Source organism: Heliconius melpomene, chromosome 1 (assembly GCF_056956725.1).
Source record: "Heliconius melpomene rosina isolate 202511_hmr_F chromosome 1, ASM5695672v1, whole genome shotgun sequence".
Lineage (NCBI taxonomy): Eukaryota > Metazoa > Arthropoda > Insecta > Lepidoptera > Nymphalidae > Heliconius > Heliconius melpomene.
Window position 1 is genome coordinate 15,465,827 of NC_140389.1, and position 26,871 is coordinate 15,492,697.

Below are 26,871 nucleotides of genomic sequence, written 5' to 3' on the forward strand. Positions count from 1 at the left end.
ACACTCGGATCAGGTGTGCCCTAAGTAAGGAAATGCAGCGATTTTATATATGGATATTTGTTACATTTTTAATTTTGTATATAATTATTTGATTATAATACTTGTATATAATGTTTGAACTTTGTATATAAATATCTAAATCAACTTTATAGAAATGAATAATTTGACATGTTAATAAAAATACTATATAACTTATTGTCTTCGTGGCGTATTGTCACAGCGTCTGCCGTAAATGTGACATCTGTAGGTCCGATCGGGGGTATGATTATTAGGGCCAATTCTGTGTATCTACCCTCTCGTGAGGAAAGTAGCCACAAAGTTTTTTTTCACAAAAGAGAGTTAAGTAGGTTTTTCACGTTTTCCTGCATTAAAATCGTTAAATAGTTAAATAATATAAAATAGGGACAAATTAAAGTATTTTTTTAATTTCCGCTCCCGCTCAAGCCTTGGTGCGCATGTTGATTGGCGTGAGTAAGGTGATATCGCTACCGGCACTGCAATTAAAGCAAACTGTCAGACTAATTACATTTTGGAATTATTATATTATTTTCAGTTTTCTGTTTTAATTTATTATACTGTTTCAGTTGTTTTCTTACTTCACTTTATTTTCAAACACAAAGAAGTTACAGCTCTTGTTCTTCGCTTTCATTGTTACATTGAAAGGGTTTTATAATTTTAATATTAAATTTTCTAGAAGCTATAGATTCCAGATACTTGTAAGAATCATCGTTCTAATCACTCGTTACTAATTACACGTCACTATTTCAGTTCAAATATAGTTAACTGGGAAAATGGCGCATGAACTTGTTTATTGTAATTTTTAATATTATAATTTTTTTACAAAGGTAAATACCGTCGTATAATAATTTCTTATTTTTTTGTTTGATTGAACGCATTAATTTCAGTGACTTTTAAGTTAGTGTTCTATAGTTGTCTTAACGAGGAAGGTCTTAAACCTTACGGTCATTACAGTGTAACTTTTGATCACAGGGTGGAAGCCGCGAGCGAAAATATATATTTAAATTTTTTATTTAAATTTTATTTTTTAATAATATATTATTAGGTACTTTTTGACATACTACGAACATACTTTGTTACTTATAACACCAGTCTATAACGCATGAATTTTCAACCTATTTTTACCATAGAAATAAAACATATTGTAACATAGTCTAGGGCCCCTAATAAAAATATAAAAAGCTCCAGCCTCCAATTTCCCAACCTATTTTCTCGATCGTTACCGTCTCTACCAATTTTTCATGTTAGACATCAACACAGTACGCATTAACAACTAATGACGGGCCATTCTAGTTCAAAGTGCTTGCGATTGAATTTATTTGTGGAGCCTCTTCAGAGCTAGCTGAGATCTCGGAGAATATTACTTTGTTACCAGATAACGGTAAGTAAGTAGAAAACTTGAAGTAACGATGTTTTTTTTATGTATAATTTTGTCTTTATTCGCTTTTTGTTATTTAAACTACTTACTACTAATTTTCCGACAGTACAATATTAAAGATTAAAATTGTTTTATTTCATTGATCCATTTCTTTGTGTAAAAAAAGGAACACAGAGTGTTTTTGAGAAAATACGAAATAATAAAAAAAAACTAAAATAAAAAAAAAACCTAAACATACCGCAATGCTATCAACGCAGTAAAGATAATTTATATTGCAGGCACTTAATGTACCCATTTGGCCTCTTTAACACAATTCGCTATCGATTCTATGAACTAAATTCGAGGTGTATTAGCGATTTTGTGAAACGATTATGAATATTCAGTTTAAACTTTGTATTAATTCTTAAGCGATCTAGATACAAGTAAGACGTAAGTAATATTATTATTTCTTGCTTTACCGGTATTTGAGACATTGTGTGTAGACTTGCAAAACTCGACGCCGCGCCATGTCTTGTTTTCAGAGCAAGGCAGTAAAAATAATTTATTTCATCATTCATCACCGTTCTCTCCTTGTTTTTAGGAATAAATAAAGATAAAAAGTAAGTAAGAAGGTAGCATTGTTGTAACTTAATAGGACAAAACAAATAAATGAAGTATTTTTCTAGTGGGAACCATCTTATACAGCCAGACGTTCTACCACTGCGCCACGATGCCCACACCAAAATACAATATTTACTATCGTGCGAAATCGACATTGAAGCAGTTATGCAAAAACTTTATAATTTGATGAATAATGGATAAAAATTATAGTTTCCAAGTATTCTCCTACTCGAACACAAAGCAAGGTCCCAAAACAATAGTAATCCAATACGGCCAGATAGCGAGATGGCTTTACGCTTGATGGACAGAAAAATTTGATTTAATTAATGATAATAATAATTAATTGTAGCAACCTTCTAATTTTATACGAGTAATGATATAGCAGATAGTTATTAAATTTATATTGAAATTTTATTTTTCTTAATTGCTAATTTGTGTTAGGTGTCGTTTAAGATTGTTTGTTGCTTTACTGTATCCCACACATAGGCAGAGGGAACCCAAGATCTAGTATTAAGATACTTCTACACCCCACTCTCCACCGATTTCTGTAGGCTTTGCATGTTGAGTGGCGGAGTATAACGACGTGCTTTGGATTACCTAATACATATTTTTTTAATGTGAATCTGTAGCTTCTGAGAGGGAAAATAAAGCTTTATAATATTAGTATAGATCTATTTTTTTGTCCCTTTAGAACATTAAAACACGGTAGTGAATAAAAAATTCGAATTAATTTGAAATCGAATATACTCTTTGATAACAAATCCAGGCTCTTATTGCTGAGCTTTTCCTTAGAATAGTACAGGAAAAGCTCGGCTCTTTATTTTTCATTTGTTTATTTTATTTAATTATTTAAAAAGAGAAAAAAAATAGTCCATATATCGAGGAAGGCTGCATATAATGGTGTCTTTTTTTAGGCATCCTATGTCGTAGGGAACCTGAGACCCTAGCGTTAAGTCACATTCCTTCCCCATCAAGCTACTTCGGTTCCCATTTTCCATCAAATTCTTAACATATTTCGTGTTGACTGGCAGAGCTCAACGCAGCTGGTGGTGTACCTGTGGTAAAAGTTATTTCTTTTATTTAAAATGTATCATGTTTCATACACAATTCTAAGCAGGATGTGATTATATAAGATGCTGTTAAAGGCTAGGAGAGACACTCTTTAAATTGATAATTCAAGAGTTATTCTCCCTAGAAAACAGATTTCCAAGCTACAGTGACAAAAGCAACAGTACCGTCTGAGTAGAAAACAATCCAATATTGTAAACCTCCAGATACAATCATGTATGAAATATTTCAGTAAGAACAAAGCGTACTTATTATACGTTGCCATATATATTCGTGATTTCATTGTATGGAAACAATACCAATTTGTTTGATGGAATTTCTTGTCAATATAAAATCTTTTTGTCATATCTTTATATTTTTTTATTATTTACTTACAAATTTGTGAAAAAAATGCTAATTAAGGATATCTATTTATTTATTTAATACTTTATTACACCTTAATTGAAATTAATTAACTAAAACACAAAAGGAAAAACAAACATAAATTAACTCTATATAATATCGTATATAATGCCCTTGAATTATAACTACAGAAATGTTGTTTTTTTCTTAGAAAGCATTTAAAAATTGGAATCTATCGTATTCATCATGTTGAAGCCGTTGCCATGTTCCCGAGTGGGAATCGAACCTACAAGCGCCGCTTTCGCAGCTGAACGCTTATGTCCCTGCACGACGAAAACCTCAATACGATATTAATTAGAATTAGTTTATAAAAAACGCCAATCAACTAGTACCCTGTGTAGTAGAACAGAATATTTTGACACAAAAAATACGAACGATGTCTGAACGAGCTCAGTTCCTGGGACTTGCGACTCAAGTGTATCTCACAAGGTGTCCTTTTAAATACTTATTAACGCCCACTTAAATTATCTGAGGTTCCTTTATACTTAACTAAATTAAAAACAAACGATGTGTAAGTTATTGTTAGATGCATATTGATAGTTGTAAATCCAAAGGTACAGCTGTGTCAAATACATTAGGCAAGGGACTGATTGTTTATTTCCTCCTAGTCCCTTCCCTAGAGATAGTGAAATAAAACATTAGGTGACATTTGCCCGCAACTGTGAGAATTTATTTCCTTAACTAGATTTTTATATACTTTTTTTTATTTAATTATCATATTTATGAGAATTGATATTTGTTCCAACTTAAATAAAACAATAAATATTTAAATAAAAGTTCACAGTAATATTCATCATGCATCAGAGAAACACATAGGCCACAATTATTTATGTAAACATTTTGTATAGTTTGATGTAATATAACAATTAATACAAGCGGGCGAAGCTGCGCTTGTCTAGTCTAGCTATATTAAATTGTATAAATATAAAAATTATGATATCGATTATTATATTTTTAGTAGTCAATATGAAAAAAAATAGTTCTTAAAAATATTTCCTTCTTTGAAAATTCAATCCTGTTTTATTTATGTCTCTAGATAATTTCAACCAATTTTTAAGTAAAATATTAATTATTTTCATAATTGAAGTTCAGATTTACTAATCTTTACCTCCGTCTCAAAAGAAAATTAAAAGATTGGTAGAAAAACCAAACTAGTTAGTTTTTCGTTTCGCCTTAACTTCTGTGAGCCTTGTATATTTTCTTTGAACGAACCTTTCTATTTTAAGTGAAACCCTGCCTTCAAAGGTTTAAGAAGACCCTTTGTAAAAGCGTGAGGACCTTGGTGTTTTGCCAGTGGCTCTATATTAAATTTTCTTACTGTAACATTTTTTTAGCATCACACTGCAGCTTACACATAGTAGGGTAAGCAGAGGGAACCTGGCAACCTAGTGTTAAGGCACACGTTCTCATTAAGATGTTATACAAATAAAGGAATATACTTAATTCATAGCTATTTACGTTCTAATTTTAAGTATGTTTATAAAAAAATAACAAAATGTAACCCTATTTTAATTATAAGCACTAAACACCTATTATGATAACATTCGATATCCGATAAAACATAATGATTTAAGCCGGCTATAAATATGTCAAAATTATCGAAAATAACGTATCGACAACCATAAACATGATATAAAATTTATGATAGAAACGATAAAAATTGTAAAATTTTACAAATTTATGAAGCGAAATGAAGCCGATGTAAGTTGTACTATCGAGTTAATTATAATATAATATTGATGGCTATATCCATATTTTACGATATATATATACGAGTATACACACATATGTACTGTCTACCCTACATGCGGGATACGCGTGCAGCATAAAAAAAACCCTATAGTTGCGACGTGTTTATATAACAACATACACTTATTATTACAATAAAAAATAAAAACGTATTAAATATAAGTTTTTTCTACATCAACTATAATTACAAGAGAAAAATTTGAACCCGTAATAACCACTACAAGTAATGAGGCAAAAACCGTCTTTAATTAATATTTTTTTGTATAACGACAGCGAAGACCTTGGCTTGATTACTGTTTTAACTCTGGTCGAGCCTATTCCCACGAGCATCCACCTTAATAAGAAGCGCTAAATATAACCTTACTAATAAGGTTTTCATTATTGTTAAGTTCATCATAAATCATGCATTCTAGACCTTAGGAAATGAGAAAACTACAGTGTATTTATATATTTAGTTATTTTTTAAATCTCGATTATATTATTTAAATTGTTTTCATTTTCCCGCCCTTGAGTGAGCAAAACCCGGTGTTAAGTTTCGATACTCAACACTCAATGTTTCGAATTCGGGTGGAAAATTAAGAGCAGTGGGTATTGATGTCGGTTCGTTATACTTATCCTGTTATGTTAGATTCAAGCGCCAATCTGAAAAATAAATAGTAATAAAGTTTTATTATTTGTTTTTATAAACTTAATATATTATTTTAATTTCTTGTGCTTATAAAATAAAGGTAATAAATATATTTTTACAATTTACAATATACGAAAAATTGAGAAAAAAAATAAAATAATTACACTACGTTCACTTTAAATTTCTTGAAAATATCTCCAATACCGAGAAAAATTTTTTTGAGGGTAGTTACCTCTATAAATCTCTTGATGAAATGATGTTGGGGATAAAAAAAGTAGTTCACGCGAACAGAACCGTGAACGAAACACTAGCAGTTTGTAAAAAGAACCTAAATATTAGGTTAATAGCGACCGCAAGGGCGACCTTCATAAATTATGTTTCATTAGCTTACGTCATGTTGATGATCCTTCAAATAATTCATTAAAATAAGTAGAAACAGTGGTTTTTACGTTTATAACATGACTCTATATCATATTTAATTATTATTACAGATGCCATAATTGCGCAGTTTAGTTTCCCATTTTATATGTGACGGATGTGGGTTCGATAATAATTGCACAGAACAACTTTTGTTTATATATGTATAAAAAAAAATGTTTTCCCGGAACGGTTAGTGTTAGCGCGGCGTTCAGTTCCGCTGCCCAATCCGTATTGTTGCTAAAATGGGCAAAAAATAATAACGGTGGCGGTCATAACACAACGGCCCGTATATCTCACTCACTAACTCTAGAAATCGATTTTGAGAGCAATCTTGACATGATATCTTCATCTTCACGCAGAGGTGAACCTGGTGTTAAAACACTTCGTTCCTTACTTTCAAGGCATTGTGTGTTGAGTGGCGGCACCCAACACTACGCTCGAACAGCCTTATGAGCAGACTTGAGATGACATATTCATATATTATAATTTATTAATAAAAACGACATCTCAAGATCGATCTCAGACTTGAGAGCGATTTATAACTATGAGCCTAAATTCTTTCTGCTTATCCAGCTACGACGAAATTTAGAAATGTCTTATAACAAAAAAAAACAATGTATTTTATACAATATGTATGTAGATATCGAAATGCATTAATGCGGCGCAGTAATGCAACATGGTATGTGTCTAATTAGCACAGTTAAACTGCTATTCAATTACGCTTAGCCGTTTTGTATTATATAACAAAATAGAATAAATAAACTGGTAAAATTATAATAATATGTTAAATTTATATTCTTATTTATATTATTTAAAATTGGAATTAATTCATTAGCCCTAGCCCCTGTGCGCAAATGTAAATCTGGTGTTATATGGGTTCGTGGGCGATTATCACCTACCATCAAATGATCCGTACGCTTGTTTCACTTGCCTTTTCCATTAAAAAAGTGGATTTAAACCCACAACCATTACTCTTACACTCAAAAGCTGTCCCACTGCGCCACAAGTGCCTCAATTATACTTAGTTAACCGGATTCATATTATATTTTATATAATAAATATATAAAAGAACACAATTACTCTATATTAGATCATCTATTCTAATTCATGAAACTATAAGTCATCGTTCAGATTGCATCAACAATGGATGTTTGTTTTAACAGCGGTGTCTAAACAGAGTGGTCGTTCAGTTGCGGGCTTATGGGGTGTGACGTCATCGTGTATATTATTGTATTTTCTATGGAAGTGATTATTCGTTATGCATGTATTCAGTGTTATACTACTTACTGCATATATCAATTCCGGGTGAATTAAGTGTTGTGAATAATTTTCATCCTTTTTTCCCACATTCTAAACCAAATTCACTAACTATACTCGTAGAATTGATGACTATATAACAATATTAATTATATATTTTAAATTCTATAATTATTTTCTTTGGTTATTTAATTTCGTATTTATCGTTCCGTACCTTTAAAAACGGAACCTTTACAGGATCACTTTCCGTCCGTCGTCCGTTTGTATTGGAAGTTCTCATTATGTTAGCACGAAGTGAGGACTTCCAATACAAATAAAGGAAAGAACTTCCAATATAAATAAACAAAAAGTAAAAAATTATAGGTATTTCATATAAAAAAGAAATTACAGACTTTATTACCTATAGGTATTTGTAATTTATTTCATACAGAATGAGTGCAAATGCCCGCAAACTTAATACTTTTGTAAGTTGTATTTGCCGTTGATCCATATATATCGTTATAACCTTAAAATTGGTACAGAAGCCTCACTGGGTGAGTTCGACTCGCACATAATAGTTTTTATTTTAAACATTAAGAAAATACGCGTGGTTTTATTTTTCAATAGAATTGTTTATTCATATGTACATACAAACAAGATAATGTACGATACATAAATTACATATGAAATAAAAAAAGGTATTAGTTAAAATGAACTTTTAACGTCCAGAACTATAAACCACATGGTGCTAATATTGCCAAAATCTTGTTACAAAGGCGTCGTATATCAACAAGACATTATTATACTGTGCGGTTTTAGCTACAAGATCAAAGAGCTCGAATCCATGCTTCCAAAGAAAAGGGATGTAACCTCGATTTCTTTGAGAAATATGGAATATATTTTCATTTAATTATATTAAATAAAAACATATTGTTTAATTTTGTGAATTTTGTTATATTAGAATATCATTATTATTTCTATACCATATTATTATTATTATATCAGGTTCCCTTTGCTTCCCTGCTATATGTGAAGTACAGCGTAAAGTTAAAATAACTATATTTTGATCCGTACCATGGTTTCACCATCAATCAGGTCACCGAGATTTAGATTATTCGATTAATTATATTATTTTTCATTGCCCTGCTAGAGTAAGTTGGTGAGCAGCGCTAGGATGCACCACTTAATTCAAAATGACCATATTAGACAGATAACTTTAAATACAATTATTCGTCACTGCACTTTATAATATTCTTTATATTTATTAAAAGTGGTTTAAACTACAAACTTATTAACTTGAAAATATTATGTCACGTCTCTAAGACAACATATCCAAGCGCTATAAGCTATGAAAACTTTAAGTTTACACCCCGCCACAGTGAATCTTATACATAGTTGTGACAAGTCTTGTTTACTTATCGACTTATATTTAATATTTTTAACAGACAAAATTAATACATTTTTTTAGCTTCACGATGTATCCCGCATATTGCAGAGCAGACTCTAGAGTTGAGACACCAGATTTTCTATTTTCCGTCTAATTCTTGAGACATTACGTGTTGAGTACGAAAGTTGCTGAACTCAACACCGCGTTCTGTCTTGTGCTAGAACGAGAAAATACAAATATTTCTTGTCCCCAAGTAAGAATCCAACTCACAACCGTGTTAACGGTCAAATGATGTGCCTCATATTATAACTTTAATTATTTTAAAATTAAAAGATATTATATAAAGTACTAGATTTTTTTGGGTTATGTCTATTTTAGCACTACTAGAAACGCATAAATATCCGAGATACAGTAGTTTTGTTTAGTGTGAAAATTCCTAACTCACTGGCAAACAACATCCACGATGTTACGTATTTACGGAACTTTCGCACATGCAGTTTTTCTCACAATGTTTTTTTATTATTTATTAGGGTTGTCACTTTGGAAATAGAGTTTGTATGTTTTTAGGTTTTTTAATATTTTAGTTTAAGACATTTATTTAATTTATATATTTGATTTAATGATTATAAAAAAGCATGTAGTTTTTTGTTTTCAGTTTTTTATTGTTTAGTTAATTAAATATTTATTTTGTTGCACTTAAACTACAGTAGGTACGTAAGAAAGTTACTCTAATAATATGAAACATAAATAAAAATAAAATCTTTGCGGAATAGGTATTTTAAAACTCTTTACATTTATCCAGGTCATACGCATGCGACTATAAACGCGACGATTATGGGTTCGATTCCTACTCGAGGAATGCAATATTTAACGAGGCAAAACGCGGCGTTGATTCCCGCTACTCAACATGGATCGCTTAACCTATGATTTATTAGACAACTTAATGTTTATATTATATTTATCATAAGTCATTGAGACAACCCTAATGAAGCAAATCATATGGTAGAACAGACACTATAGTTAGTAGATAAAAACATTTCGGTGTTATAGAATTGGAAATGATACTATTTATTAACCAAATAATAAGACCGGTCAAGCTCGAGTCGTAATTTTATATAGATTGTAGGCTTATGGGAAGAACAACTAATAAAAAGTGACAAACTAAGTTTTCTGACGTATACAGTAATGTAGAATGAAATAATTTATAAGTATAAATTTTTCATAATTTTGTTCTTGAACATACTTTTTAATTTAAAAAATCGAATTATTTTATTTATTTCTGTATAAGTACGCGTCCATCACGTGATGGTTGATAGTTCGAATCCCCCTCGGGGCAATTAATTATTTACATTTTCTTGCTCTTGTAGGACAGCGCGCTTTAGAGTTGCGCCAGTCTACGCCATTGTGTGCTGAGTAGGGGAACGTAACGCCGGAAAGTTTTCTGAATTCAGGCAGTAACAGGAGGAGAGATAATGGAGTGACTTGATTTTTTCCTTCACAATTATCATGTATAATAATGAGATTGTGCTCTATATATGAATACGAGTACTTATTACATACTTTGTATTCAGTAATAATTACAGGAAACACAACAAATATTTAGGTTACCGTGCCGCACCGGAACAGCGTCTGATACAAACATTGTGAATTTGATCCCCACTAATATATATACTATATACTAATAATAATATATCGATAAAGAATTACCGAATTCCCTCGTTACCAGAGCGAGGAAATGAAAATATTAAATATTTCACGTGTGGGCATCAAACCCATAACTGTGGTGAAGTCATGTGAAAAAGCAAATATTTTATATAACTTCAATACTTCTTTGCATTACAAATGATGTATTAAAGTTAAAATTGTTTAACACAGCTATTAAACGATAAATATCGAGAAACCTAGCCTTGGACTAGAATGTTATAATTTAACATAGTAATGTACTTGTGTTTTCTTTGTATAAGTTATATTTTCATATTTGCGATAGTCATAGGTTCAAGGTCCACGGGATATTCTGTTCATTTGTAGGGTTCCGTACTCAAATGGCAAAACGAAACACTGTTGTCTGTCTGTCAAGACCATTTATCTCGAGATTGAGTGGAGGTATCAAGCTAATATTAATATCAAATATTTTACAGTCACATGTAAACGCAACAGGTCGTGGTTTCGAATCCCATTATAGAAAATGAAAATATTTGACATTTTCATTTTCTCGTTAAAAATTTTCGGCGGCAAAATTCGAAGGAACGGAGTCTTAACAATGGGCCCCCAGGTTCCTTCTACCCATCCTAATATGTGCAAAATTCAGCATCGAGCTTAAAAAATACCTTAAACATAGCCTATAGACTTTCTCTATAAATAAGCTATCAAACACAAAAATAACTTTTCAACTTAGTTCCTGAGATTAGCGCATTAAACCAAACAAAGTCTTTATCTTAATTCGCGTAATATTAGTAGTTATAGAAGTATAGATGACCTAACATCTGATTACGTCATTAAATGCATTAGCCGTGCAATTTAAGTCACGACAATGTTTTTCTAAAAGTTAGTAATAAGTAGATTTTCTTATTTACATAAATATTTTGTAGTACACGAGGTAATGTTATGTTTTGCTTTAATAGAATGTTTTAGTAAAAACGTTGTTCTATTTTGTATATTTGGAAACAAATACATATAGCCTCACGCTCCATCTCATATATTATGTTAAAGTTGTTAAAATGCGGTATTGAGTTTCGCCGCGTAACACGCAATGCCTCCGGAATTCGGTAGAAAGTGGAGAACACAGTGTCTTAACACTAGGTTTCTAGGTAAGGTTCTTTCTACCTCCACTGCTTTGTTGCGGGATACACCGTGAAGCTATAAAAAATCTTGATGCTTCTTTATTCCTTACTCTCCGCCAGAGTTTCAAACTAACATATTAACATAACTGGTGGACTCAATAAATATGGAAGAGTACAGTGCGAGTTAAAAAAATATACTGGAATCCGAATACTTATACCTCTACTTTATGAGAGAGAGCTCTCTAGCATTCTTAATATATGTACACGTAAAACCTCAACTACATTTAATTTAAAATTGTTAGAAACTATGAATATAGGAGAATTTATGTTTTATTAATATTAAGTCATATTTATTTTAATACTAGTAATTGATTGTATGACGCCATTCTGGCATAATTCATAACTGTCTGTCTATCCTCGTGATCCCTAATTTAACCTTTAAAAAGTGGAACTCAACGCCGCGCTTTGTCTTTTTATCAGAAGAAAAGAATTAAAGAGGAGAATGAAAATAGACCATTCCCTTAAGTAGAAATCTAACCCACAACTGTCTTTACAGTTAGATACTGTACCATAACATATTATGTTATACATTATAAAAGATATAATAATTTAAAAAATATTAACTTAATTTTTATTTTAATACAGGTAATAGCATGATGTCAGCAGTAAGTAAGCCTCGTGTTGCAGTGAATTACATTAAAACACGTTTCTTATAATTATACGAGAAGTCAAAAGACTTGATGGATGAACTGCCTTTGTGTTGCATGCGATATTTCAATTAAAAATCATTTTGTCTATTACTTTAGTCTAACGAAGGAAATATGAGGAATTGATTTTTATTGGTTGCTTGTAAGTATATCATTTTGATTTCTGGTAGATTTAATTATTTGTTCGTCTTACTGCAAAGATAATCACTCCTTTAAAACACTCTGCTCTCCGCCCATAAACAACAAACATTGCATGGAACTGAAATCGTTGCTTTGTTGTGCCAGATTCACTCTATATCCGCTTAGTAAGTAGAGGAAACCTTGAAACCTAGTGGTAAGATACTCCATTCTGCTTTAAGACTTCCGTTTACCACTCTCCGCCAAATTCTCGAAGCATTCATTTCAACATTTCGTACCAGAACAGTCAAATTAATTTTTATATAATCATTCCTCCAAATTTAAACGAAAATGGAATCCACAGTCATAGCTTTTAACATCATACAGTGTCATAGTTAAATTATACTTTGTTTCATCTTGTCTTATGACGGAACTTAACGCCGCGCTTTGTCTACCTCAAATAATGAGACGGCCATAGTGTACACTGTACCATAACATTGGCATACATCATACTAATTTGTACATTTATGCAAAATAGATAACATTATATAAAAATAATAATACATTATTAAGAAATATACGTAAAAGATTATATGATATCAAAAAAATATTTGAATTAACACTATAAAAATATATGAAAAATTTACATCTTATAATGAGGCTCAAGGCCAATTTGCAAAGTTTAATTATAATATAGTTTATATATAAATACAATTGCGTACAAAGTTTTTGTTAGCAGCTTACGTGACCTATTTTATAATCATAATTTATTAGCTAGTATGAATCTTCAATACGTAGTTTCACGCCAAATAATCTGGTGTCTTTATTTTCTGACGAATTCGGATAAAAATGTGTTGATTGGCGAAACTCTACTTCGTCCAAAGCGAAGAAAAGAAAATAATTCATTTCCGCAAGTGGAAATCGTACTCATAACCATCGGATTTACAGTTGCTGTCCCAGTGAGCGATCCTTAATGAAATATTGTTTTATTTTTTTGTCAAATGTATGTATCTTTTAAATAAATATTAAACATTATATTTATTAAGTATTTAGATTGAAAAAATATGAATATTAATTTTTCAATAAAATTTGTGATGCCTATACAAGTAGCTGATTACAATTATAATCTGTATTTACAGATTTCCAAACCGAGAAAATAAAATTTTCACGTATTAAGATAACGTTATTTAAAAACAAAACTTACTTTAACTTCACGAATCTCGTGTATAGCAAGGTTTCTTCTGGCTAATGCACTTTCTGGTTAATTGTCATTCTCTCAAGTGGGAATCGAACCTTGAACCTCATCTTTATAATCAGGCGCTGTACCACAACTACCTAAATATTGTCAATAAAATGAATACTTCATGAATCTATCAAAAACCCATACTAAGTTATAAGAAATACTTATTAGTAATAGTTATTATTAAAAAATAAACAAAAACAATGAAATAAAATTTAATAAATCACTTCCATTTATTTTGTAATACAGTGTACGCACTTTTCATTCCATACCTACTACTTTCCTGAAACCGGCTTCACCCTACGGGAGGGGGTGAGCACGTGTCTCTATATCGGTCCCTCTCCAACCCCATACAAATAATATAGTTCCATCTCCCTCTGTCCGAACCGATCAGCGCACGCATTGCAGGTGAATCCGCTTTTTAGTCTTTAGTTGCTCTCTGACCGTCACGTGGGCGGGACGTGTTACGTTTTAACACATTTCCCGCGAAAATTTACGTTCGATTACGATATCTATGGATTTTCAATTAAAATTGCAATAAAATATCTTTTTTATAATATTTTCTTTTATGTTTGTGTGTTTATGTACTGTGTGAGACGTGTTCAGGGGGATTTTAGTGATATATTAAACAGAATCTATAGGCGAACGGATTTTCACGAGACTCTACATTCCACGTGAGTATTGAATTTTCATTTTCTTTACCATTTCTTTAAAGGGATTTTTATAATTTATTCTTCGAATGGCGAAATCGCGAAATATCCTGAAAAATATTAGCGCTTTCAGTCAATATTTCATAAAGCTCGCAAAAAGTTCGAGTGAAGTTTGATTGCAGGAAATTGTTAAGTATTAAAATTGATATACACACTGTTTTCATGAACATTTAAACAAAATTATTACCTTCTCTATGAAAAAAAATATATCTCATTATTTTTAACGAGATTTTTTCTTATTTAGTGCTACAAAAATTGATAAGCATTTATAGACATTATAATTACATATTATATTTTTATATACATTTATTACGTACATTATATATTGCATCTTATAATTTTAATGCTTCATTTCTTTTATAATATAAGAAAAACTATTTTCATTTTTTTTTATTTCCTATCAATCTAAATGTAATAGAAAAAATATTATTAATGTCAACGCGTACTTATAACCTTTGACCATCAATTATTGTAAACGAAATATTGCAGATTATTCTGTCATATATCTAAATATTTATTCCGAGTTCCGCCACTCAATATTCAATTCATTTTGAGCCACCCCTTCTATATGCGGGAAGCCTACAAATATTGTCGGTCGTCCACATGGTCAACTATAAAATGCAAATTTTTCATATTTTATATCTTCGATAATTCCGTAAAGTGTGTGGTTAAGTTCCGCCACTCTGCACGCAATGCCTCCAGAATTTCGCAGAAAGTGTGAAACAGAGCTTAATGGAGAATGGAGTGTCTTAACATTTTTGTTCCAAATTCCCTCTGCCTTCCCTGCTATGTGCGAGATAGATAGTGTGATTTTCCCTAATTAGAGTACACCTATACGAGATTAATTCAATTTAAGAGTTTCATTTTAAATATTACTAGGTTAAAAATTAAATTAAAACATTAGTACGTATGTATGTTAATTTAGTAATATATTTAATAAAATATGTGTATATATTAACTATATGTTTATTTACACAAAGTAAATAAAGTTTTTCTTTCAGTATCACTCATGTGAAAACTTACAATTACTCAACACTAATGTTTTGTTGGAGCACAAAACTTAGTAACAGCAAAAACCTGAAGGCGTAATTACCTTTAGCAAAAACACCTAAAGTGCTTCTATAGTAGTTATTATGTATGACTTAATGTCTTAATATCGAATGAAAAGATGACTTTTTGTTTCATATATTATTCATTATGGAACTCTATAATCTTATGGGGCTTTACGTCTATAGACTGGTACCTAAAGTGACAAGATAGTAATATTTTCGCTTAAATAATTTTATAACGTCAACAATTGAATTTAGAAAATTACTTTCTTTTCTTTTACCTATTAAATTGTAAATAACAAAAATAGTGTCAGATCACTATATTATTAATACTGGTATACCTGTATTATTGAAAACAATAGATGAATAAAGAAAAAAATAATAAAATATAAAATTAAACACATCTAAAAATAAAAAGGAAATGAAATTTCAAATTTACACAATGAGTCTCGTAACAGTCAACTTTTGTGAACATCAAATGGATCTATTTTTAATATAATTTATTGGATGTTCCCGTCATAAAATATATACACGCGCCGCTTTTTACTGTTAATATGAAAGATAATTTACTTATTACAATTTTATATTATGCTTTTTTTTAGGAATGGTGAAAAAAGAAGTTAATGTAGATTCCCTCACATTTTTTTCACTTCAAACCCTGTCTCCCCCTGACCCCCAGTTGCTTAACGAAAAATCGTATAGTCATCGTGGCGCAGAGTCACAATATCTGACTATAAAAGTGACGGTTATAGGTTCTATTTCTACTCGAGGGAATGAGGTATTTTCATTTTATCGCCCTAGTAACAAGAAAATAAAACGCACGAAAATTGTGTTGAAAATGGGGACCGAATTGTGTATGGAAAAATATGGTGACATATAAAAATATTCTGTTAATTTGATTTTGATTGAAGTTAATTAAAAAAATATTTTTCATCAAATTTCCACCACTTAAAATTTGAACCTGCTACCTCCATACTCACACTCCATAGCCGAATATATATAAATACGTAATAATGGCCAGTTTTTAAATATGATTGCAAAAGAATTGATATACAAGAGCTACAGGTTGCGTAGTAAACAGGTTAAAGACGGTCACCCGCCGGCCTGGATAACTTTTTACGAGCCGTACATCAACTTGGCATTTCTAGTTTTTCACAATAAATACCTACTTGTTCTGCCCTTTTTGTATGGACGTAAGTGATTTTTAATTATACCTCTTATATGTTTCATTGATATTTTGAATTGTTTGAGAGAGCTTTGCTTGAAATTATTGTTGGCTTTTTTGTAGCTTACTTTTGTTTCTTTCAAGTTTTTAAAACAGTAGGTAGGTACTATGTGTATTATAAACGTAACTAATATGCTTAACTTTATTTAACAGTAACTGAATAAAGTTATCGACCAAAAAATATTTTCTATATTTTTAATTTGTATAAGAATATCAAAAAGTGGCCGTCGTGGTGCAGCGGTACTGCTACTAACTGTAAACGCGATCGTAGAGTGTTCGATTTCCACTCGACGGGAGTAGTGGAAGAGTTGAGTTCTGCTACTTCGTAAGCAATGTTTCGAGAAAGTTAAAGTGAGTGTTGATATAAGGTTACCTCTGCCGATCCTGCTAAATGCGGCAACTAAAAAGAAGAGTACTATGCTCTAGTTTAGTGTAAGATGTCTTTTTATTATTTATTTAAAAGCTATCGTCGTGTTTTGTTTAACCTTTAACTATGGACGTGATTTTTTTATAACATACATATGGACGTCGGGTCTGTCAGACCAGTGGTCTATTGGTCATATTCCGGCTGTTTTTTAAAGGAAGAAGACAATTTTATGTTTTAGTTTACATGAATAGCCTCAAATCAAGCAAAATCAATATAAATAAAATCGCTTTTTATTAAAGTTTACGCATCACAACGATTTAAGTAACTTAAAGTCACAATTTCAGTCTTTGGCCACATGGGATGACTCTTAAGAAAATAATACTATAAAAAAAAGACAGATAATAAAATAAATATTTTTTTAACAAAATATAAAGTCTAACAAATAAAAAAAATAAAGAAATTACATCTTATGTTATAAAATAAAAATTTTGACAACACCTCAAGATAAGGTATTATTGAACATCGATACACAATGGCTTTCAACATTGTCGGCAAACAGGACGATTGCAGTCAACATAAGTATGTGTTGTGTTTCTATATATCTTTTGGGGGCAAAGTATACATGTTTTTCAAGATCCCAAAACTATTTTTTTAGCTTCATGTTCAATAAATGATAGATCAGATCGCGAAACGCGAATCAAAGTCATTCTCAATTCTTAGAGTAGTTTAGTATACGAAATGAGTCTTTATTTGATAAAGTGCTATTTTCTTTATAAAATGTCGTCGTCCAATTCTTTTGTTTGATGTTGATTATAAAGTACCGATATTTTTGTCCCTGACGTACTAGGTCGATCATTTTTTTCCATTTTATCATAAAAACTAAAAAAAATGAATCTTTTTAGGTAAATATATTACTAAAATATATAACAAACAATGCCAAATAATATATGATATAAAACAATAAAAACATTTGAATACAAATAATACAATTAAAATATTAAAGTATATTTTGTAATATTATAAAAATATATGGCGTTTTGAAATCATTAATGTATGGGAAACATGGACGTCGGGTCTGACAGACCCAGGCCCCGTTTAGAAAGTTAAATACTCACGTGTTTTGAACCCAGAGGCACAACCACTGCTATCTACATTCATTTTGTCATTAACACGAAAGGTACTGAGAGACTCAGTGGCGGAGGTCACCGAGAAGTGGCCGATTTGTAGAATTCGTAGAACTGTCTGGTCTGTCAGACCCGACGTCCACACTTAAAGGTTAACCAGATGAAATCAAGTCACATCCTGACCCAATTATAGAACAAATTCATTAACATTATTATTAACTTTAAACAGTTAATATTTTATGTTAGTGTTTACCTAAAACGTGCTAAAACTTTATTAGGTTCAACTAATACATTATTAACTAAATAAATAAAAACATGAAAATGTACAATGAACAAATAAATATTGGATATACAAGGAACCACAAATAATGGATATACGATCACAATATTATCATATTTTATATGCTTATCAAAAAAGTATATAATATAATACAAATTTAATACTTTTATTATATAAAATACTCAATTCAAAACGTATATTACATGTAGGTATTAAACTCTTTATTCGTGCTTTATCGAGCTCCGTTATCGCATTACGTATGGAAATGCGGGTAATATTTTATTACATATAAACTACCTTGATATCGAAACACTATACTAATTCATATTGTTTTTCAATTTCGTTAATGTATTTTCAACATTTGTAAGGCCAGTCGAGGCCCAGGGTCACAAGCGACTGTAAGCGTGGTAGGTTGCGGGTTCGAATCTTACTAGAGGAAATTAAATATTTACTGCATATTTTTATTTCCTCACTCCAGAATTTGGCAGAAAATGAAGAACGGAAGTGTCTTAATGGGAACGGAATATCTTAACATTAGGTTCCCAGGTTCCCTTTGCCTCGCCTACTATGTGCAGGATTCAGCGTGAAGATAAAAGGAATATAAACTATTTTGATATCAAAACACTACTCATTCACATTGTTTTTCAATTTCATTAATGTATTTTCGATATTTGATGGTGTTTTAGTTTCAATTTTCTGAATGTCGATATGAAATATATTTTTGTTTGCTCGATATTTTTCATTTATATATTTGCTCCATCATTTTAATTAACTAAGTGTAAATTCAAATAGGTAAATAAATCTGTGAGTAATTTTACATATAGTGCGCTACGATGTTTGCTTTTATGATGAGGAAAACATCATTTTTCAAGCCTTTTTAAAATTTGAAACTATATTAAATCTGTTTCTTTTAGTATAGTCTACTAATTAATTAATTGTTTAAAAATAAATTACTCTATAAACTTTAGATACATTTCAATTGCTTTATTTGGCACATTAGATTCATAAATTCACTGAAATAACTGGTGTGATGCCTCAACATAATAGACGTCGCTTACTTAAACTTAAAGAGCTAGTATTTAAAGAACAATTTTATAAAATAACTAGCGACCCCCTTGCGGCTTCGCCCGCTTTTACTACTGGATTATTCATATAATGTATGTTTGCAAAGCACTTAAGATAATGTGAAAATTAATTAAACCCTAATGCAACCCGCATTTTCAATAAGGATTTTCCAATTGTTTTACACAGCAAGGATTTTTTAGTAGGTACCGTAATTTTAAATCTGTGCACTAATCTTTTCAAGTACTTATTAAAATATATTTAAATGACTATTTTTAGATAGTTAAATGACTATTTTTAAACGGAAGAAATTATAAACAAATCCTACCTACTAATAACTACTACAAAAAATATATCGCGCTGAAATAATACATTCAACTCCAATTATCCAATACGTGCAAACGCATCTAAATCTTCGTTGCTATAAAGGCAGGCGGGTTTTTTTTTGCTTGTCCCTGATGAAAAGCAAGCACTACGTGGCTTATTGGAAAATTGGTGGAAAATTAAATAGAATGCATCGGCCGGGAGTCGAACCCGGGCCGCCCGCGTGGCAGGCGAGCATTCTACCACTGAACCACCGATGCATGTAAGGCAGGCGGGCGCGGCGGACGCATGGCGAGTGGCGAGCCGTTTCGCAGCAAGGATTTTTTGATATTGTAACAACTTCTAAAGTACTTATTAAAATGAAAAACAGTAAAAGACAGTTTTGATCTACATTAAATGGCCAACGTAACTAATATACTTATTTATATGCTGAGAGTAAGGAATAAGTGAAACTTAAGTAACATACAGCTGATGTGTCAACGGCGGGATGTGTCAACAATTAAATGCGTTTTTCTCTAAAACTATTCGCAATTTCGAAATTGTGTAAAAAGCAAATTTTATCTTCGTTTAACGTAGAAAATTAATAAAGTATTTTAAAGGATAAGGATTAATACCATTATGGAAAAATATCCCTCACAATAAAAAATATATTGAAATTATTATTTTTAGACAGAAAAATGATCACTACACGTTATCCTTAAAAGATAAAAATATGCTCTCGCGGACTTTTTTGTAGATCTCATTGAGAGGAACAATACTCCAGTACATTATTTTCATGTAGTACTTACCATTAAAGCAGCGCATGCGCGAAAGTGTCTCAGCGGGTAGGACTTTATTCATATTTTTCGTATTTATGTTAATTTACATAAGAATGTACAAATAATAAACTATATATAAACCTTCTACGAAAAATACTCGACCTAATGGTGAAAACCGCAATAAAATCCGTTGGGTGGTTTAGAAGAAGAAGAGTTAGAAACAACAGACAGACACGAAAAGCGACTTTGTTTTATAAGATATAGGATAATAATCAATTCGTTTATTTACATCATTTAATCAACTAGAAAAGAATTGATGATCTAGCAATGGCTGAACATGTCATAGAACACTCTCGATTAAGTCATCTATCAAACAAAAAAGAACTAGATCAAAACCTGTTCAGCCGTTTAGGACTTATGGTGGCACATACACACATATGTACATATCCATGTCAACTTACTACTTTTTTGCATCGTCAGTTAAAAAATCAACACATTGTAAAAGCGAATAGTAAAATTTAACTAGAAATAGACAATCAGTCTAATAGTCAACGGTATTGTTTACAGCGTCGGACGGACACCAGCTATTTTAATACCACAGCGACAGATAGTTGGCTAACGACGAGCTGGCCGTATTTTATTTTTAAGAAGACGTCTTCTGTACGATCGGTAGGTAGGTTACCTTTTGTCTTCTGATGGCTTGAAGTATTCTATTGCCAATGCTTTTTTTTTGTGCACGTGGTTTAGTTACGTATGTGTGAAATATTTACATACTTATATGTAGATATATAGGGATAGTGTCTGTTTTTTGACGATTTTGTTTAATATATAAAAAAAAATCACTGTATTGTTGATATAGGTCATTGAACTTTACATTTATTGTATTTAATCATAATTTTATAGTCTTTTTGACACTGAATCTTTTGTCACTCCGACATATTGTCTCTAGTCACTAGACACTACGAAGACCATTGGAAAAAAACCTATATCCTTTATTTATTTATTTTTTCTTTTTTAAAACTCTCTTACAAAATTCCTTCACATCACACAATACTAAAACTCGTCCACAAAATAATTATCATTTAAATGAAACTTTCAATTTAACACATTTTTGTTCTAAAATTATATGTACCTATTGTCGTTTTTCGTTTTTCGTTTTTCGATTGAGCAGTATGCTGTTGGCCATATCGGCCTCTACAGCGTCACCGGACTTGGGGAGGCCGAGCTAGACGAGCTCTGACCTTGGCATGGCTACCGTGGAAGGTACCAACAAAAGAGAACACAGTGGCGCAAGGGCGTCTCCTTTGAGACTCGGACCGCGACTTGCGAACACCGTTCGTAGTGGGGGGCTTTGCTTCGATCGGTTCGACCAAAGCCTACTGGGGAGGGCTCTTGATGCCCTATTGGATTAGTGAGTGCGGGCTCCTCTCGCGCCGAGGCGCGATTGGGCCACAGTAAAGCTGGGACCTCGTCTCCACCGGCGGGGACGGTGTGCGTAGCGTGTATGTGTGCGATTGTGTGTGGCCCTACCTACAAATTTAGGGTCGTTCGCTTTAGTGATGGGGTCAGCATCATCGGTTAAGATATCCCGGGGTCGACGGCGATCCCACGGGCGACGTTTGGCGTAATTACACGAGTTTACCACCAGCGGATTCGGATGCGATTCGGCTTTGGTGAAATAACTACTAGAGAGCTTGCGATAGTGCTCTTTTACTGAATCTAATTTGACGTCTCTATGGAGATCGGTATTACGCATGTACCACGGGGCACCGGTAGTATTACGCAAGAAACGGTTTTGAATTACTTGTAAACGGCTAAGGTCTGTCTGTGCGAACACAACACAGGCGTAGGCGAAAATGGGTCTGACGCATGCTTTATAGAGTCGGATTTTATTTCTAAGTGAGAGTTTACTTTTAGCACAAATGAGTGGATACAAACAACTTAGGACGTAGGCCGCTTTGCGGCGAACATAAGTAATGTGGGCTTTAAAGGACAGTTGACTGTCGAGAATGACACCTAAGTATTTGGCCTGTTTGGCCTCGGGAATTATTTTGCCTAAAAGGCGGACATGTGGCAGGTAGTCTGTCCTACGAAGGGGGAAGTAAATGATGTTACTTTTATCGGGATTGACCTCTATGCGCCATTGAAATAGCCACTGACCTATGCGGTCCATGGACTTTTGGAGTCTTTTAGCTATGCAGACTGATACACGGCCGGACGTATAGACGGCGGTGTCGTCTGCGAAAAGGGCTAGGTTTGTACCTGGGGTTTTGGGGATGTCGTGAGTGTACAAATTGTACAGAAGCGGGGATAGTATGGAGCCCTGAGGGACTCCAGCTCTAACTGGCCTACTGGAGGAAAGGGTGCCTTCTACCCTGTATCTAAATGAGCGGTTTGATAAGTAGTCTCGAATGATGTGCACGAGTCTGTCAGGTACGTTAGTCTTTTGTAACTTGTAAATCAAGCCATTGTGCCAGACTTTATCAAACGCTTTTGCAATGTCTAAGAAGATTGCCGCTGATGGCATTGATTTGGCTCGGGATAACAGGAATTCCGTGAGGCGGTGTACCTGGTGTATGCTGGAGTGTTTGGCTCTAAAGCCGAATTGTTCGGGGGGGATTATGTCATTGGCCACGACTGCGGCTTGGAGACGAGTGAGGAGGATACGTTCGTATATTTTGCCCATTGAACTGAGAAGGCTTATGGGGCGATAACTGGACGGGGATGTGCGAGGTTTCTTAGGCTTGTGAATACCTATGACTATTGCCTCTTTCCATTGGTCTGGGAATGAGCACTCTTTTAAGAGCGTGTTGAAAATGGCAACGAGAAGCGTTAGAATGTGAATGGGAAGAATTTTAAGGATCTTATTCGAGATGCGATCGGATCCTGGGGCTTTCTTTGGCTTAAGGCGCTTTATAATGTCTTGTACCTCTTCGACAGAGGTCGGTCTTATAGGTTCGCCCGCTGGTGGCAACGGTGCCCACGTTTCGACCTGTGTGTCCACCGCGGCGACGTGAATTGGATCACACGGTTGTTCCGAGGGGGAGCATTGACTTTCTAAGTTATCCGCTAGGCATTCGGCCTTTTCGAGATCGTCTGAGGCTAGTGTTCCGTCCGGACGGATTAACGGCGGTAATTCGACTACGGTGTCGTTTTTGAATGATTTGGTTAATTGCCAGAACGCTACGTGCGATGGCGTAAGCTCTGATAACCTATGATCCCAAGATTCGTCTCTGAGGTCCTCGAACCGGGCTCGAACCTGTCTTTGGAGCCTCCAGAGTTTAGCGCGGTTAGCCGGCGACGGAAATGAATCGTGCGCCCTATTGGCGATGTTTTTACGTCTCATGAGCTTTCTGAGATCTCGCGGGATCTTAAAATGTCCTTCTGGATTACTTGGAATTTCCCTAGAACACTCGTCGAGAGTGCTACCCAGTCTGTCAGTAAGTTGGTTAATTTCCGCCTCGACTACTTCCACCGAGTCGAATCTGTCAGGTATGTCGTCTGTCGGTTCCGTGTCGGGATTGCCTAGGCGCTCCGCGAACTTAGACCAGTCGGTGATGGTGGTTTTAGGAAGAACTGGAGGACAATCGGGTCCTAATTTAACTATTACAGGTCTATGGTCTGAGTCTAACTCTGGTATTACCTCGATAGAGCGCAGCCTGAGAGAGACGCCCTGCAGGATGGCTATGTCGAGAATTGAAGGTCGGCCCCGGGGCCCAAATCTAGTGGGAGTGAGGGGGGCTATTATCTCAAAGCGAGAGGTGGTCAGGTCATAGATATTTTCGAGTTCGATTCCTCCTCTATTTGTGGAGTTGCAATTCCACCTGGTACTTTTACAGTTAAGGTCCCCGGCTATGATAACCGAGTCCCCCATGTCTAGTAGTGTCTGTAGGTCGCTTCTAAGTAAACTCTTTGATGGAGAGAGATAGGCGGAAGCTATAATAGTGGGTGGATGTCCAGTCATGTGAACCTTACAGACCGAAACTTCGATGTTAGTGAGCGTCGGCGGCGGATCGAGCGGTATGACGTGGAGCGTCTTTCTGTAAAATATGACGGTGCCGCCTTTGGCGCCGTCTCTGTCGTTGCGAATAGTACGGTAATTGGCTATCTTGGGATCCCTATTGCAATTTCTAAGGAACGTTTCCTGGACTAGAAATAAGTCGAGTTGTCGGTTTGTAACAAAATCGCGGACTAGCCCCATTTGCGTATTGAGACCGTTAGCGTTAAAATAACCTATGTTGAGAGAACGCGGCTTGACTCGCGCGAGTCTTAAATCGGGCGGGTTGATTCTAAAATTATTATTGACCGCCATTGGAAGTTTGAGCATTGACAAGTAGTAATTTGGCTATAAGCTTTCTGTTGAGCTTAATTACTTGAAGTCGACTTTTAGGATCGCCGTTTGAGTCTACTAAGCCTTTCGCGAAGGCCAATAATTCGTCTTTATCTAGTATATCTAAAAAGCTGGTCGCAATGTCGATCGCGTCTTCGATACTATCCTGTTCTGTTACCTCCCCACGGGGCTGGCGGGCAGAGGAAGTGGCCCTGGAGGGTTTGGGATTGGAGGCCTTGGCGGCTTGGGTCTCTGGTAGAGGTTTTTTCCACGCATTGGTGGAAGGAAGAGGGGCTGGTTGGAGTAGTGGCTGAGGGCCGGACGGGTTTTGCGCTGGACGGGGAGGCATCGAAGCCTTATGCGTCCTGCCGCCCTTTCCGCCGGACCTGCGTGGGGCCCTAGGGCATCCGCGGTAGTTTGCGGGGTGCCCTTGGGTCTCACACAAGACACAGCTGGGAGGTACGGCCGGGTCTGGGACCTTGCGCGGACAGTCAGCAGTAGCGTGACTTTCTAAGCACTTCACGCACCTGGGTTTTGCGTGACAGTTTTTGGCGGAATGCCCATAGAGCTGGCAGCGGTGACACTGCCCGGGAATGCCACGAGACCATGGCTTATCTATAGTAATGCCCGTGAGTGAGCAGATGGATTTAATATTGAAGATTTGTTTGCCCTCAGGGCTGCGGTCTAGGACAGCTAGGACCATGTCGTAGCTTTTTTTAGTGTACTGATTGTACATACGGTGGACTGCCCTAACGGGAAGCTTTTGGGACATTAAGTCCCGAAAAACGGATTGGGTCTCTAACTCGACTGGGATACCCTTGAGGACTACACGTAATTGACGCTCGTCCTCCAGAGCGTAGGAATGGAACCCTATGTTTGAATTCCTAAGGTGGGTCGTAAGGACCCTGTGGTCTTTAGGTGTTAACACCTGAATCCTAACTCCCTGCGCTGTGGATCTGGCAGAATTGAACTGCACTTTAGCGGACAACATCCAAAGTTGTAAATTGTCCCACGCTTTCTTTTCCTGAACTATGATCGGGGGAGGTAACCTATCCCTACGAGCGCCGGCCGGTAGCGGTACCGAACCGTCGCCAGAGTTGGACGCGGGGATTGAGTTATTATTGTTGCTGTTATTATTGTTAGCAATTGCATTGTCTGTCTTGTCAGTCATTTCGGCGTCGGAGCCGTTTTTGTCTACCTGCGCACCCATTTCTGCTACCTGCGCGCGTGCCCTACTTTTGCGCGGGGGTGAGGACCGCGGGGAAGCGGGGGAATCTAGCGCGCTCGCGGCGCGTTTGCCTGAATTATCGGGGGATCGTTTTGCCTTGCGTTTGGCGGCCTTAGATATGACGGTCTCGAAACCGTCCTGATCCTCCTCCTCCTGTGAGGATTCGGCCGGCGGGGCCGCCGCCTCCTCAGCTTCGGACTCGGACTCTAGAACGATGTCCAGAGCCTCGTCCTCGTCCGATTCGGCGTTGGTCTCGCCGGGATTGGCCACCTGCTTTTGCTGGCGTTTTTCGCGTTCCACGAATGCGGTTATTTCCAAAAAGAAACATGACGGGATATGGTCTGCGGCGAACTTAAGTAGACTATCCGAGTCTATCCGAACCATTTTGACTAAACTTGACCCCCCGCCGAGGCGAGGGGTGTGTGCCTACTTTTACCTATTGTCATTCTGGATTTTTATTTATAGATAGAATGTGTGTGAAGATTTACATCTGAAGCAGCTGCGACATTTTATATTATTGTATTGTTATTTTATAAGAGGCCATTGCGGCGCAGTGAGATCGTGTTATCTGTAAGCTCGACGGTCGCGGATTCGATTACGACTGGGCCGAAATGAGTTATTTTCATTTTCTATTTGTCGTCACAAAGGCAAACGTGGCGTCCAGTTCCATTAATCAACACACAA

At 34.6% G+C, this 26,871-nt stretch overlaps 1 protein-coding gene across 4 annotated transcripts in view; it reads left to right on the forward strand.

Annotated features, from left to right (window-relative positions):
* The window catches only part of LOC146541720 (pseudouridylate synthase RPUSD2-like), a 314,100-nt gene that overhangs the window by 156,124 nt on the left and 131,105 nt on the right, over window positions 1-26,871 (forward strand). The window contains exon 1 of one of the 4 annotated variants that reach the window (XM_085190838.1): window positions 14,153-14,404. The exons of the other annotated variants lie outside the window; for them this stretch is intronic. The gene's annotated coding sequence lies outside the window, so the exon portion shown is untranslated. Of the gene's footprint in view, window positions 1-14,152; window positions 14,405-26,871 lie in introns of those variants that run through there. 4 annotated transcript variants of the gene reach the window in all.